The sequence below is a fragment of the Pantherophis guttatus genome, chromosome 2, assembly GCF_059756535.1.
Source record: "Pantherophis guttatus breed Tessera chromosome 2, ASM5975653v1, whole genome shotgun sequence".
Taxonomy (NCBI): Eukaryota; Metazoa; Chordata; class Lepidosauria; order Squamata; family Colubridae; genus Pantherophis; species Pantherophis guttatus.
Window position 1 is genome coordinate 70,452,660 of NC_142064.1, and position 12,752 is coordinate 70,465,411.

At 37.6% G+C, this 12,752-nt stretch overlaps 1 protein-coding gene and 1 long non-coding RNA gene across 9 annotated transcripts in view; one reads left to right on the plus strand and one right to left on the minus strand.

Moving 5' to 3' along the window:
- KANK1 (KN motif and ankyrin repeat domains 1) overlaps positions 1–12,752 on the plus strand; it is a 125,950-nt gene that overhangs the window by 86,906 nt on the left and 26,292 nt on the right. Inside the window, exon 1 of one of the 8 annotated variants that reach the window (XM_087886176.1) lies at positions 8,448–8,629. The exons of the other annotated variants lie outside the window; for them this stretch is intronic. The gene's annotated coding sequence lies outside the window, so the exon portion shown is untranslated. Of the gene's footprint in view, positions 1–8,447; positions 8,630–12,752 lie in introns of those variants that run through there. 8 annotated transcript variants of the gene reach the window in all.
- LOC117661472 (uncharacterized) lies at positions 6,953–8,475 on the minus strand. The gene is made up of 2 exons (XR_004590020.3): positions 8,311–8,475; positions 6,953–7,581 (listed from the first exon to the last, which is right to left on the minus strand). It is a non-coding gene; the product is annotated as an uncharacterized LOC117661472 (long non-coding RNA).

Sequence of the window (12,752 nt, forward strand, 5' to 3'; positions counted from 1 at the left end):
GCCTCCCACCGGTTTTACTACTGGTTCTATAGAACCGGTGCGAACCGGGGGCAACCCACCACTGCTCGGATGGTGTTGGAGAACTATACCCCCCCTCTGAAAGAGGGCTTAAATGGGAAATTACTCTGCACTCACTATGTAAACACAAGAGAGCAAGGTCTGCCCCCCCAATCCTCGACTTATGACCACAATTGAGCTCACAATTTCTGTTACTAAGCAAGACAGTTGTTAAGTGAGTTTTATGTCATTTTACAACCTTTCCGGTTACAGTTGTTAAGTGAATCGTTGCAGTTGTTAAAGTTAGTAACATGGTTGTTAAGTGAATCTGGCTTCCCTATTGACTTTGCTTGTCAGATGGTGGCATAAAGTGATCACATGACCCTGGGACACTGCAGCCATCATAAATATGAACCAATTGCTAAGCATCCAAATTTTGATCACATGACCATGGGGATGCTGCAACAGTTGTAAGTGTGAAAAAATGGTTATAAGTTGCTTTTTTCAGTGCCATTGTAACTTCAAATGGTCACTAAAGAGATAGTTGTAAGTCAAGGACTACTGTTAGTCTTGGGAGATTCTGGTAAAATAGAAATTGAACAACAAAGTAGCTTGTCTGAACTCTACATGTGTTGCACCTGACAGATGGAAAGCTGCAGTCTTGACTTGGAATTTAAAGGGGAAAAAATCATGGTATGGTCTTTTAAGTGTAAATGCTTAGAGCCTAAATATCTTGAGGGACCCTCTTTCCTACGCTGAGTGTATTTGGATATTAGTGTCTTCAGAGGAAATTTTTTTGAAGAAGTCCCTGCTGTGACCGAGTCGTATATCTTGCATGCAGAAGAGGACTCTTGGTATTAGGAAGCATACCTAATATGGAATGCGCTTTCTTAAGAATTGCAAATTATAAGTATGTACCTATTTTGCTTGCGCCTGGAACCGGCCAAAAATGGATGCTGGTAGGCAGAGGCAGAAATTTTTTTCCTTGTTTTCCTCCCCAAAAACTAATGTGCGTCTTATACTCCGGAGCGTCCTATACTCCAAAAAATAGGATAAATCACTTCTTTTTTAGTGATGTAAACTGAACTGTTGAAGAAATTTCTAAAGCCCCATCCCCTTTGTAGTTTACAGCAACATCAGCATGTCTCTACTACCCAAGTTTCTTCCCTGATCATCTAGTAGCCTCAGCCCATGATTTAAACAGCTGTATGCCATTATTTGGCCCCATTATTTTGGGATGCGGTGGCTCAGTGGCTAAGACGCTGAGCTTGTCGATTGAAAGGTTGGCAATTCAGTGATTCGAATCTCTAGTGCCACGTAACTGGGTAAGCTCCTGTTACTTGTCCCAGCTTCTGCCAACCTAGCAGTTCGAAAGCACGTAAAAAATGCAAGTAGAAAAATAGGGACCACCTTTTGTGCACCTTTGGCGTTTAGTCATGCTGGCCACATGACCACGGAGACGTCTTCAGACAGCGCTGGCTCTTCGGCTTTGAAACAGAGATGTGCACCGCCCCCTAGAGTCGGGAATGACTAGCACATATGTGCGAGGGGGAACATTTACCTTTACCTTTATGCCATTATTTCCATGTATCTGTTAGCCAAAACCCAAGAATGACTTGTGATTCTTCTAATCTACACTGAGTTCTTTATTGAATCTGTATGTGAGTGAACTGAAAGTTAATAACTTAAATGGCAAACATGTCAACTATTCTGACATTCTGAAAAATAATGACCATTTTTAAAATTATTTTCTGCCTTCAGAGGTTTGACTTATACTTTGCTTCTGCAATTTTTAAAATTAAAAGTATTTTGATTTTTATGGAAAATGTATTACAATTTTCTTGTTAATGCCTCAGATTGCCTGCTTGTATTATTATCAGACAGTAGGGCTTCAGTCAGAATATATGCCTTTCATGGTAATTGGCAAATGTTTCTCATTTGCAAGTGCCTTGTTTTATGACTTTTTTTCTTTTCGTTTTTCTTTCCTTTCCACATGGAATTGTACATATTTTATCACATTAAACTGAATAAAAACTAGGAAGACTAAACCTGCCTGGCTTGGGTTCATTTATTTAATAGTCCTATCAAGCTTGCAAGTCAAATTCTTTCAATGCTCAAATCTGTCTTCTTTAACTGCCAGAATGATAGGGCCTCACAATCAGCTGGATTTACTGGATCTTCCACTTTCGTTCAACTCATTATACCCCACCTCTGGCAGGCTGCCCTTTCGCTGGGTTCTCTTCATATTGTTTCTCCAAGGTGGCACCAAAACCTTTACACATCCCTGCTTCCTATCTTTTGCTTCAATGTAGGAAGGACATTCTTTTAGGAAAAGTGGCAAACTGCTGGCCTCCATCCATCCATCCATCCATCCACCCACCCATCCATTCAGGTTTACTTCAACTTATTTCTTTTTTCCTTCCTTTTTATGGTCAACGGTCAACAATTCCTTCTGCTAATTCAAAGCAGAGGCTTAAGTTATCAGGAACAATTAAATTATTTGGCTTAAATAAGTTACTTTAGTATTTGTTTAAAATTACTGTAGAATCAGCTTAACTATAGATCTAAAGACGGGTCTTGTTTATTAGCAAAAGGCCAAGCTGTGACAAAGCCATCTAATGGAAGATTCTTTGTTCTCTCTTGTCCCTTCTAACACGTGACATGACATTTCTTTACTGCAGAAAGTATTGCACCATGTGATGTTACTCTTTGGAAGAGAAGAAAACAGAACAAAATCTGGTCTCTGTACCTTGGAGTAAAGTAAACACAAACATTCCCCTTGTCACATTGTTTTCTTGTGACTCATTTTCAACTTCTGTATGACCTCAATTCTGCTTGCTTTGTTACATTCAGAGAAAACTTCTGCAGTGCACCCTGATGGCTGCTTGAATTTCCACGGTACAAGAGGACTTCTTTTCCCTTAGAACGCTTCTCTAGCTTCCTGCCTTGTTTCACTTCTCCCTCCATAGACAGTCCTGGGGTTCCTGTCCCTTAATTTTTTTGTTTGCAAAGTCAAGAGTATCAAGAGTTCTTTATAAGGATTCAGTACAACAGAAGAAGACTGAATGTGGGAATCAGTGCCCATTTGAATCTGCATGTTATGTGAATTGAGTGCTGTTAAGTGAATTGACTTGCTGGTGTGAATCTGCATGTTAAGTGAATTGACTTGCTGTTAACCATTCTTGCCAGGTAACAAATTCAGGATTAACTTGCTATCCTTTCTTGAAATATGTAAGTTTGTATCTGTGATCTTGGGTGCACAATTTGGGTACTGTTCTGTTGAGTCGTTCTAGAATCTTTTTCCTAGTTCTTATATTTGCTCTGAACTACTGGCCTCTGCTATTCTTGTTTTAATATTTGCCTTGGGTGTTGTAGTTAAGAATTCATAGTTAGATGGAAAAGTGTTGGGTTCCTTTAAAGCAGTATAAAAAAAGAGTGGGAAGAAAGTCCAATGTCTTGTAACAACTAGAGAAAGACTGGAACTGCACAGTAAAAATCTCCACCGTCTGGCCAGAAATACTAATCTAATGAACTGCTCACTAACCATGTTTTGTCTGCCTAACCAATTCCAGGAGGTGTTCATAAGAATTGAAGCTAAAGGGCATGTGTATCGCTGTTAACTCTATAAACTAGACAAAATGAAATTAATAAAAAGTGTAACTATAACTACTGCTGGTAAACCTCGTGGACTGCTACTCACTCACTCAGACGCTTATACTCATTATGCTTTCTGAAGAGTTAGATCTTCAAGAAGTAGAGAGAGCTATTCTTTGCGAAAAATAAATGCAGGTTGCTGTATTCATATGGTTTTGATGACATCAGTAAAAAGCAAGATGACTGAGCTGATTTTTTTGGAGAGAAAAGAAACTTTACCAAGAGCATTCTCAACATGAATAATTTCAAAAGCAACTTCCAAAAATATATTGCCTAGATTTTATGGGTTTGGCAGAAATATATGTTGTGGTGCTAAATATCTTCTGTTTCTGAAAATCAGTGTAATCTCTTTCTAAGATAATAGAGTTGGAAGGGGCTTTTTAAGCCACTGAATCCAACCCCTTATCGGTGTTGGAATCCAAACTGAAGTATTCCCCAAAGTCTGTCTAGCCTTTAGTTGAATTCCTACAGTAAAAACAAGGTACCTTGTTCTGCTATTGAATTATTATTAGGAAGCTTTTTTCTAACATTTTCCTGACATAAATCAAAATCTCTCGTTCTGTAACTGAAAGCACATTTTGCTTCTTAAGCTCTGGAACAACAGACAGTTGTTACTGACATTCCTGTCTCTTGTATTTAAAGAAGTGTTACCTATCATATTCATCCTCAGTTATATTTTCAAATGGCTAAATATACCCAACTCCTTCAATCTTTATAGGGTTTAGTTTTTACCATATTTTTCAGAGTATAAGATGCACCTTTTTATCCTCCAAAAGGGGATGAAAATTTAGGTGCGTCTTATACACCGAATGTAGCCCTGCCCACCCACTGGCCCCCACCCTTTGTCCTGTGCCTCGCAGCAGTTACTTTCTTGCAAGGAAACAGCAAGAGAAAACAGCCCCTTTCAGTTTCAGCATAGGTTAATTAGCACAAGTTGATTAGATCGGCCTCCCGACTCTCAGCTGATTTGCTCTCAGTTGTTTTGCGCAGGGTTCTCCTGCTTGCTGCAAAAAGTGCTGGAGCAGATTTTTTTCCCCTAGCTATGCTGAAAAAACGAAACTGAAAGTAAAGCAGGCTCTTTGCTGCAATGTGACAAAATGAGGTAGAGAGAGATTTCTTTTTCTTTTTTCTTACCAAAAAAGGTAGGTGCAAACAATGGGAAATTTAGGGCAAAAGAGGAGAGTTCAAGATTTTAAAACACAAAAGAAAAAAAGCTCTATTTAACTAGGGAATTGTAATAATTGAGATACTGTTAATTGTATATTGTGTTGAAAGCAGAAATGGTTAAGTTGTGGTTTGGAGGAATATATGGGGAAAATTATTTGGTTTATTATTATTGGTAAATATAATTAATTGATTTGTAAGAAACTGGATTGCATGGAAATAATTGGAATATTCATGTTCATATTGATTAATATACAAAAAAGATAGTTATATAATTAATTGATTTATATAAAAATGTTGAATTTGTACTAAACAACTGTAATATTAAATAATTAACCAATGTGAGGATGGATTTAAAAATAGATGACAGTAGAAGGGGTATAATATAGTATAGAAGGGAAAAAATGAATTTGATTAAGATTAGAGATGAGAATGAAGGGTAATATTGTTTTTTTAAAAAAATAGATGAGGAATAAATATGGCAAAAAGGAAATATAGAAATTGTAAATTTAATTGAAATGACTAAACACTGTTTAAATGTGTGAACCGGCCAAACACTCTGTTCAAAGAAAATACATTGTATGTTTGTATGTGTGTTTGTCTAAAACAAACAAACAAACTTTTTTAAAAAAAAAAACCAAAAATGGTAAGTGCGTCTTATACTCCAAAAAATACGGTAATTGTCTGATATTTCTAGTTACCTTTCTCTAAGCCTATTCCAGTCTTTCTGGCCAAATATTGTATGCTATCACCACAGAATGAAATTAATTTTTTGCTCTCTGAAATTTGGAAACTAAAACTCTGTTGATGCAACCTCCCCCCCCCCTATTTTTGCAGCCATTAATACCACCAATTCACATTCAGTGTCTTATCAACGACTATTTCAAAAATGTTTCAGTAGTGGCTATTAAGTCATGGATCTTCATTGCACAGCTTTGTTTCCACTCTCCCTAAGTTATTTTTAGCAACTTTGGTTTTTAACCCAATTATGTATTTACTTAATTGTCAGGCTGTCCATACCAAAATGGTTTGCTTCTCTGACGTCATGGGATAAATTATCAAATGCTTGTCTGGAATTATATCTACAGCAATTCTATAATCCACTATGGAAGGTACCTAATTAAGATACAAGTTAAGATTATTCTGGCTAGACATCTTTTGGACAAATCCACACTGACCTGGCAATTACTGCATCTGGCTCTGGAATTTGAAATTCATTCAAAATAAATAGGCATTCCTTGAGCATGTTTCTGTCAGTCTCAAGTTTCAACACTGCTTTTGCTTTTTGCAATTGCCTAGTGATGTACTCTGTCTTGGAGATGTCTGAGCCAAAATACGAGTCCAGTGCTGCTGCTATTGCTTTGTTACCCACTATTTTGCTATTCTGTGATTAATTAATTAATTAATTAATTTTCCCAACGGGCCACATGTGAAACTGAGGCTGTTGTGGAAGGCTGAACCAGTAGGACGAAAACATTACTATGAAGTGTGTAGGCACCCACACATATGAATAAATTGGGAAGGGGAGGGAATAGCAGTCGCCTTCAAAATAAATGTAATAGAGTTGTATTGCATGCATGGCATACACTTATTTATATTTGATTTCTAATTTCCGGTTGACCTCACATGGGCCAGACAGGGACAGCGAAAGGGCTGGATGTGGCCTGGTGACTGTGAGATGCCCAGGTCTGCTCTATGCTATCCCTGAAGTGTACTTTACCTTGATGACTTACCCTTCTTTGTCATTCCATTATCTGTCCTTTTTTGTTTTCAGATCACCAGGCTTTTTTGAAGCCATGTTGGCTATTTTTAGCTGATTTCAATTTTTGCCTCTGGAATGTTTGCAGTTGTGCTTTTACCGTTCCTTCTTTTAGGACCGTCACCAACTTAAGCTCCTTCTAATAATTTGAGTATATTGAATCTGTTTTTTTTTGTTTTTTTTTTGGATTGAAGGATGTGTCTGCTTTTGTCCACCCCTCCCCCAATCAAGAATTTCATTATTTCATGTTTGCTTTGTTCTGATGTTGCTGCTACGGTATTTCCAGATCTTCAGCTAAGTATTCCCTATTGACCACTATCAAATTAAGAATAGCTAACAAATGAGCAATTTGGTTAAAGGAACAGTCTTGACAAGAGCTTGTTTCTTAGCAGATGGTGGGAGAGTCAAAGTCCCCCATTACTTTTATTTCCCATTTACAAAGATCAACCATTTGTTTTGGAAAGGATCACCAAGACATCATCATCTTGGTTGCATAGATAGCAATAAATAACTGCAACTCTGTTGCTTTTATTTATTCTTCCACTTTTTTAACCCAGATGTTCTTTGGAAGATTGTGAAGCTAATTCACTTGAAGTTCTGAGTAGTTATTGATGTTTTTAACATACAGGATGACTCCTTTGTGTTGCTTCTTTAAAAAAAAAAAACCAGTAACAGTATGAGTAATACAACATCTAGAATTTCCAGCAGTATAGTCTTTTGTAATGTAAAATGGCTTTACATCTTGGACTTGAGCTACCAAAGGGGGCAATTTCTTCCATTTGCATTTTTCACCTTTTTTTAACGAATAGTATAGCTTGCTGTTTGAAAAATGTAGAGGACAACAGAAACACAATACCTGTCCTCAAAAAGATAAAGAACTGTCTCCTCTTCCAGGGTCTTGCAAGATACCTGTGATTATTGCTCCACTGTCTCTTTCAGTGCAGATTGTGGTCTGGTTGCTGCTGCTGCTTTTGGTTCATTGTCCATGAGTCAGTATCTCTGTGAATCTGTAAATCAGACATAAAAGCAGTCAGGATTGGTGGGCAAATAGAAAGGGCCAAGGAATAAGATTTGAAATGCTCAAGACTTAGAAGATATTTTTAAACTCTGTCAGATGTAGTCTGCACTGGAGAAAAAAGATTTATTTAGAATAATGGAGGTGACTAATAAGTGTAGGAAAGAGGTACAGGAAAACTCTTTCTTCCCTTTCACAGTCATTCATGTTTTCCGGTCCATATTTGGAGAGCCAGAAATTTCTGAGTAGAGTAAACCAATCAAAACCTGGAAATTTCTTTGTTGATGAACTGCAATGTATATAGTTCAGTGGTTTAACACTTAAGAGACTTCTGAAGTAGAATCTTCTGTTGCTGCAAGTATATTCAGTATAATCAGGCCAATTTCTTAATAAACTTTTTTCAAGATTTATTATCATCCTGGCATATCCCTTAGTATTGTTGTTCTTTAGTATCCATCCTGCAATTTCTAAATTAAGTGTTGATGCACAAACTAACAGCAACAATGGGCACAACAAGATACCAACAGAGTGATGAAGCCAGGCAAAAAGGAGGAAAATATGCTCAGGGCCAAGTACTGGACTGGCCATCTACAGGAGTGTGGGTACTGTAGCATGACACATGGGCCATTGTGGACCCCTGCAAGAATGGCCAGAGTTGGAGGCTTCTTCAGCTAGATTGGAGGAGCTATTGACACAACTGTCATGGCCAACTCAGACTCACTAGATCAGGGCTTCTCAACCTTAGCCACTTCCCAGAATTTCAGGGACAAAGAGGAATTACAGGAGGGTCATCAGCCGGAGGGGGATTCAGCTGGAAGAGTTACAAGCAGGGAAAGCTGTGTTCCCTAGCAACCAGCAGAGGCAGTTATTACTGGTCTCAGAAGACAGATGGGTGAAGTTAATTCCCTCAGTGCAAGGGCCCGCCTTGAAGAGAGGAGGGCTAAAGAAAGGCACTTAGCAAAACTATTGGCCAGAAACAACCCTGTCCTGCTAAAGGGAAAAACGTGGGTCATGCCTCTCCTATATAAGGGGCCTCATAGGTCAGTTGGTGATGGCTCTCCACTGTGGTCCTCAACTCTTAGCCTGTCTGCTCAAGTAGTGACCCTTGACCCTTATACTACATTGGTTTGACCCAGTACCTCATTTAGGATTTGAACTCTCTCTTGCCTCTAATTTAACCTGGTTGCATTTGTGTGGACTGGTATTTTGGGCATGAGGGACTATAATTGTTTATTCAAATGTTTTTGCCATTAGAATTCTGTTTAAAAACTCTTTTAGTAAAGATAACAAAACTTACCTACTAAGTGTTATAAGGAAATTGAGCAAAGAGGTGGCTGAGGGAAAGTGGGAGATATCCCCTCTTCATGAGAGAAAGGCCCAGGAGAAGCAGTTAAAGACGACTGCTTGAGAAGCATTAAGGGATATTATAGTTAATGCTAAGGCCAATCTGCCCTTCTATTTATAAAAACTATTGTAAGGGATGAGTGGAGCACATGGAGTAAGGGCAGCTGTCACGCTCACAACAATGCTTGGTTTTTGTAATGTATATCATTGTTTGTAAGAAAGTTAATGATAACTGCTTATAAATGGGAGCAGAAAGAAGGAAGGAAGGAAGGAAAGAAAGAAAAAAAGAAAGGCGAGATTAAAGAAAAAAGAGATTTAAAAAAGTGTTCTAGAAGGGATTCAAAAGATGGTCTGGACAGGATGTGAAGAGGAGGCAAGAAGCAAGTTTATGCTTTACAATCATGGTCAGTGATGAAAAGGTTAAGAAATGTGATTCAGAGGGTTTAAAGTCAAATGTTACGTCTCAAAATCTGATTATCTATTGTACTTTGGTCTGGATTTGTCCTTAATAATGCATGTGAAGGCATTCTAGCCAAAAGAGTGAAAAATATGAACTTTGACATGTTTCTGCTTCATGAAATTTAAGATCTAATGAGGTATGTGCATTTGGAACTTCTTGTCACTGTATGAGTTATTCGAAAATTGTGTCGAATATTTGTACTGAATTTCTTTTCCTTTCTCTTGGAGACAATGAAAGAAAAAGAAACTTTTTTTTCTTTTTTTTTGGTGGAGAGGTAGTTTGGTGTTGGGATTAAAGGCTAGAAACTGGAAAATTGTGAGTTCTAGTTCTGTAACCAGTTGGGTGATTTTAGGTCAGTTCTTACCTCTCATTGTTAAGAAGAAGGCACTGGCGACCCACTTCTGAAAATGTTCCCAAGAAAACTTCAGGGATTTATCCAATCAGTTGCTGGAGTCAGGTTTAACTCAAAATTTCTGCATAAGAAACATCAGGGGAGAAATCCCAGTCATAATGTTTTGTTTTCAGGAAAAAATCTAATGAAAAGTTCCCTATCCTTCTTATGGTTTGGGGACTTTTGCTCCTTGGAAACATGAGTCCTGAAGCAATACTTTTTCCGATCTATTGAACTTGAAAGACAGGTTAAAGCTTGCTTCCCCTCAAAAAAGTGAATTTCGAATATTTTTCAAATTTCTTTTCCTATAGCTGCTCCTTAGGAAAAGGTGGTTGTTCCTCTTGAGGAGATCAAGGTAATAGCTGGAGAAGGAAATGGGGACGCATGATTTTTGCTTTCCTGGCTCTACTCTGTTGTGCCCTATTGGTTATCTGCTGTGTGCTGCCTCCAAGAGTACTTGGCATTTCAGTTTTTATCAGCAATCTCACCCTCTGCTTTGCAAAATAATAATAATAATAATCCAGTGCTGGCTTTAGGGGAGAAAAAAGGTGGTGGTACTTGCTCCATGCATTTTACCTTTTAAACTCTAAATAGGTTTTTAGGAGAAATTACAGCGTTCTTCAAACATTTTAAAGGTCTCTTAAATTGTGAATTTATTTATTTTATTTATTTATTTTATAAAATTTGTATGCCGCCCTATCTCCAAGGACTCAGGGCGGCTCACAACAACAATCGACCAAGCGACTGTTAAAAAAACAACAATATACATAAAAAATATCAAAAAAGTATTTAAAAAAAATTAAAATATACTACCCCATCAGTCCAGAATGGAATGGAGATTGTTGGATGAGGCAGTTTTTAAACTAAATCATGGGTTCCCCAGAGTCCTTACTCATCCTATGCCAAGAACCAGAATCTCCCACCAGGAGGGCAGATTTGCATGTTCTGTGTATGAAAGCTAGAACCCAACATCTCCTTGTTTGTGGTAGCAACATGTAGCACTACGGGGCATCTTGAGGAACTAATATTAATTGAAGTGCCCCCTTACCTAGCCTTGGAAAACTCAGTCCTGCATTTAAAAGTTGGGGGAGAAGATTGTTCAGTTAACTCTCCATGAGTAGTAGAGACAGGCAGCCCTCTCCTCAGAGCAAGCAACAGAATAACTTGAGAAGTGTTAGGCCCTACAGAACAGAATATGACACGTCTTGGTGGAGAGAGAGCTCTATATATTTCTGGCTGTTGATTGTCTTTTTATTAATAGCCTCTCCTGCTGGCACAAATGAAAATGTACCTGTACATACTTCCTGTTATCTATGCTGTGCTGATATGGTGATTCACTGACCTTTTGACATCTAATGGAGTCAAGCAACAAGTTTACTGTGACTGCATACATGAACTCTATTTGAACATCATTCTGTCATTTGGACAAAGCCTATTTGCATTTTAGGTTTTTTTAGTCTATATAAAACCACACATCCACCTTGGGATCAACAATTATTATGCTTATATGATAGAAAGCAATACAAATACCCTGGCTCCTGTGTGCAAATCATGCAAAGGTGGTTTGTTTTTCAGTCAATCATCTGCACAACAACGCACTGTAATACCTAGCAGAATTATCTCTGCATAGTTTTGAGGATGTTGTTCAAAGGTGGGAGGGGATGTGTCTTACATGTGGCCTCTTATTACCAAGAAAGCTGCATTGGCATCCCCAACCAAATATCCTTATTAAATAAGGGTGTCTATACTCTAAGCAGACATTTGTTATCCACCATTTCGATGCCAGTTCCTTTATGCAACAGACACAAACTAGTTTAATGGACTAGATAGGAGAAAATGGAAAGATCAAGAATTTTCTATGAATTTACCATACCTGTGCTATAACCTGGGAGTTATCCTATATGAGAGAGAAAATAGAAATATTTTTGGAGGGAAATAATTATGATTTGATTTTGTTTGAATTCCATTCTTGAAGTACTTCTCAAAAGCAGAATTAATTGAATATGGTGTCCTTTACAAACAGTATTAAGACAATACTTTTCAAACCGACGCTGTTAAAAACGTGCTGCCAGATTGTGGGGCAGAACATTTGAACTCCCTAGACTTTGAACTCTGCTATAAGAGCAAACCTAAATTGTCAATTATTTACTAATCTAAAATGGGTAGGTTAGTTTTATTTCTATCCTGCCTTATTAACAGTTTTCAGTAACTGCTGCCTTATGAACACAGGCTATATGACTTTAGGTATATAATTATAAATGTAACAGAATTTATTTTTTATATAATGTTATTAAAATTACACTTAAAAAACAAAAAACTAATGCAAACTTAAAAAGAATAAAAAAGTGCCGAACAGAAAAGGGAAAAATATAATACAGTGAAGAAGAAGAAAAGACTTCCCTGTCTTTCTCACAGGTGTAAACAATATTAATAGCTAATCACCTCTTCTTAAAATACAACAAATGATGTCTTCTTCCCTTACCCATCTCTCATCTATAAACAAATCCTTAAAGCCTCGTTGTTCAGTCCTGATCAGTAAAAGTCCATTAAAGACGTTGAGAACCAGTTTGGTGTATTGATTGCTGGCCAAGAAACCAGGAGACTTTGTGAGTTCTAGTTTTGGCTTAGACATGGACCTCGTAGGACCTCACCTCGTAGGACTGAAGTTGGGGGGGAAATAAGTATTATATATGTTCACCACTTTGAGTTGTTTATCAAAAATAATAAATGCAGGTTAGAAAATTATTAGGAAAAGAAGTATGCCAATCCACTGTCCTTTTGAAGGCATCAGTCCAATTTTGAGCAAAAAGTTGGCTGTGCCATGTTCTCAACTTGCCAGAGTCCACTGTCTTGCAATTTCCTTACAAGAAGCGGCTGTCTGGAGCACTTGTATGTGATTTCAAAATGAGATGGGCAGCAAATAAAGTTAGTAAAAATAACAATTAATAATAATAATAATAATAATAAT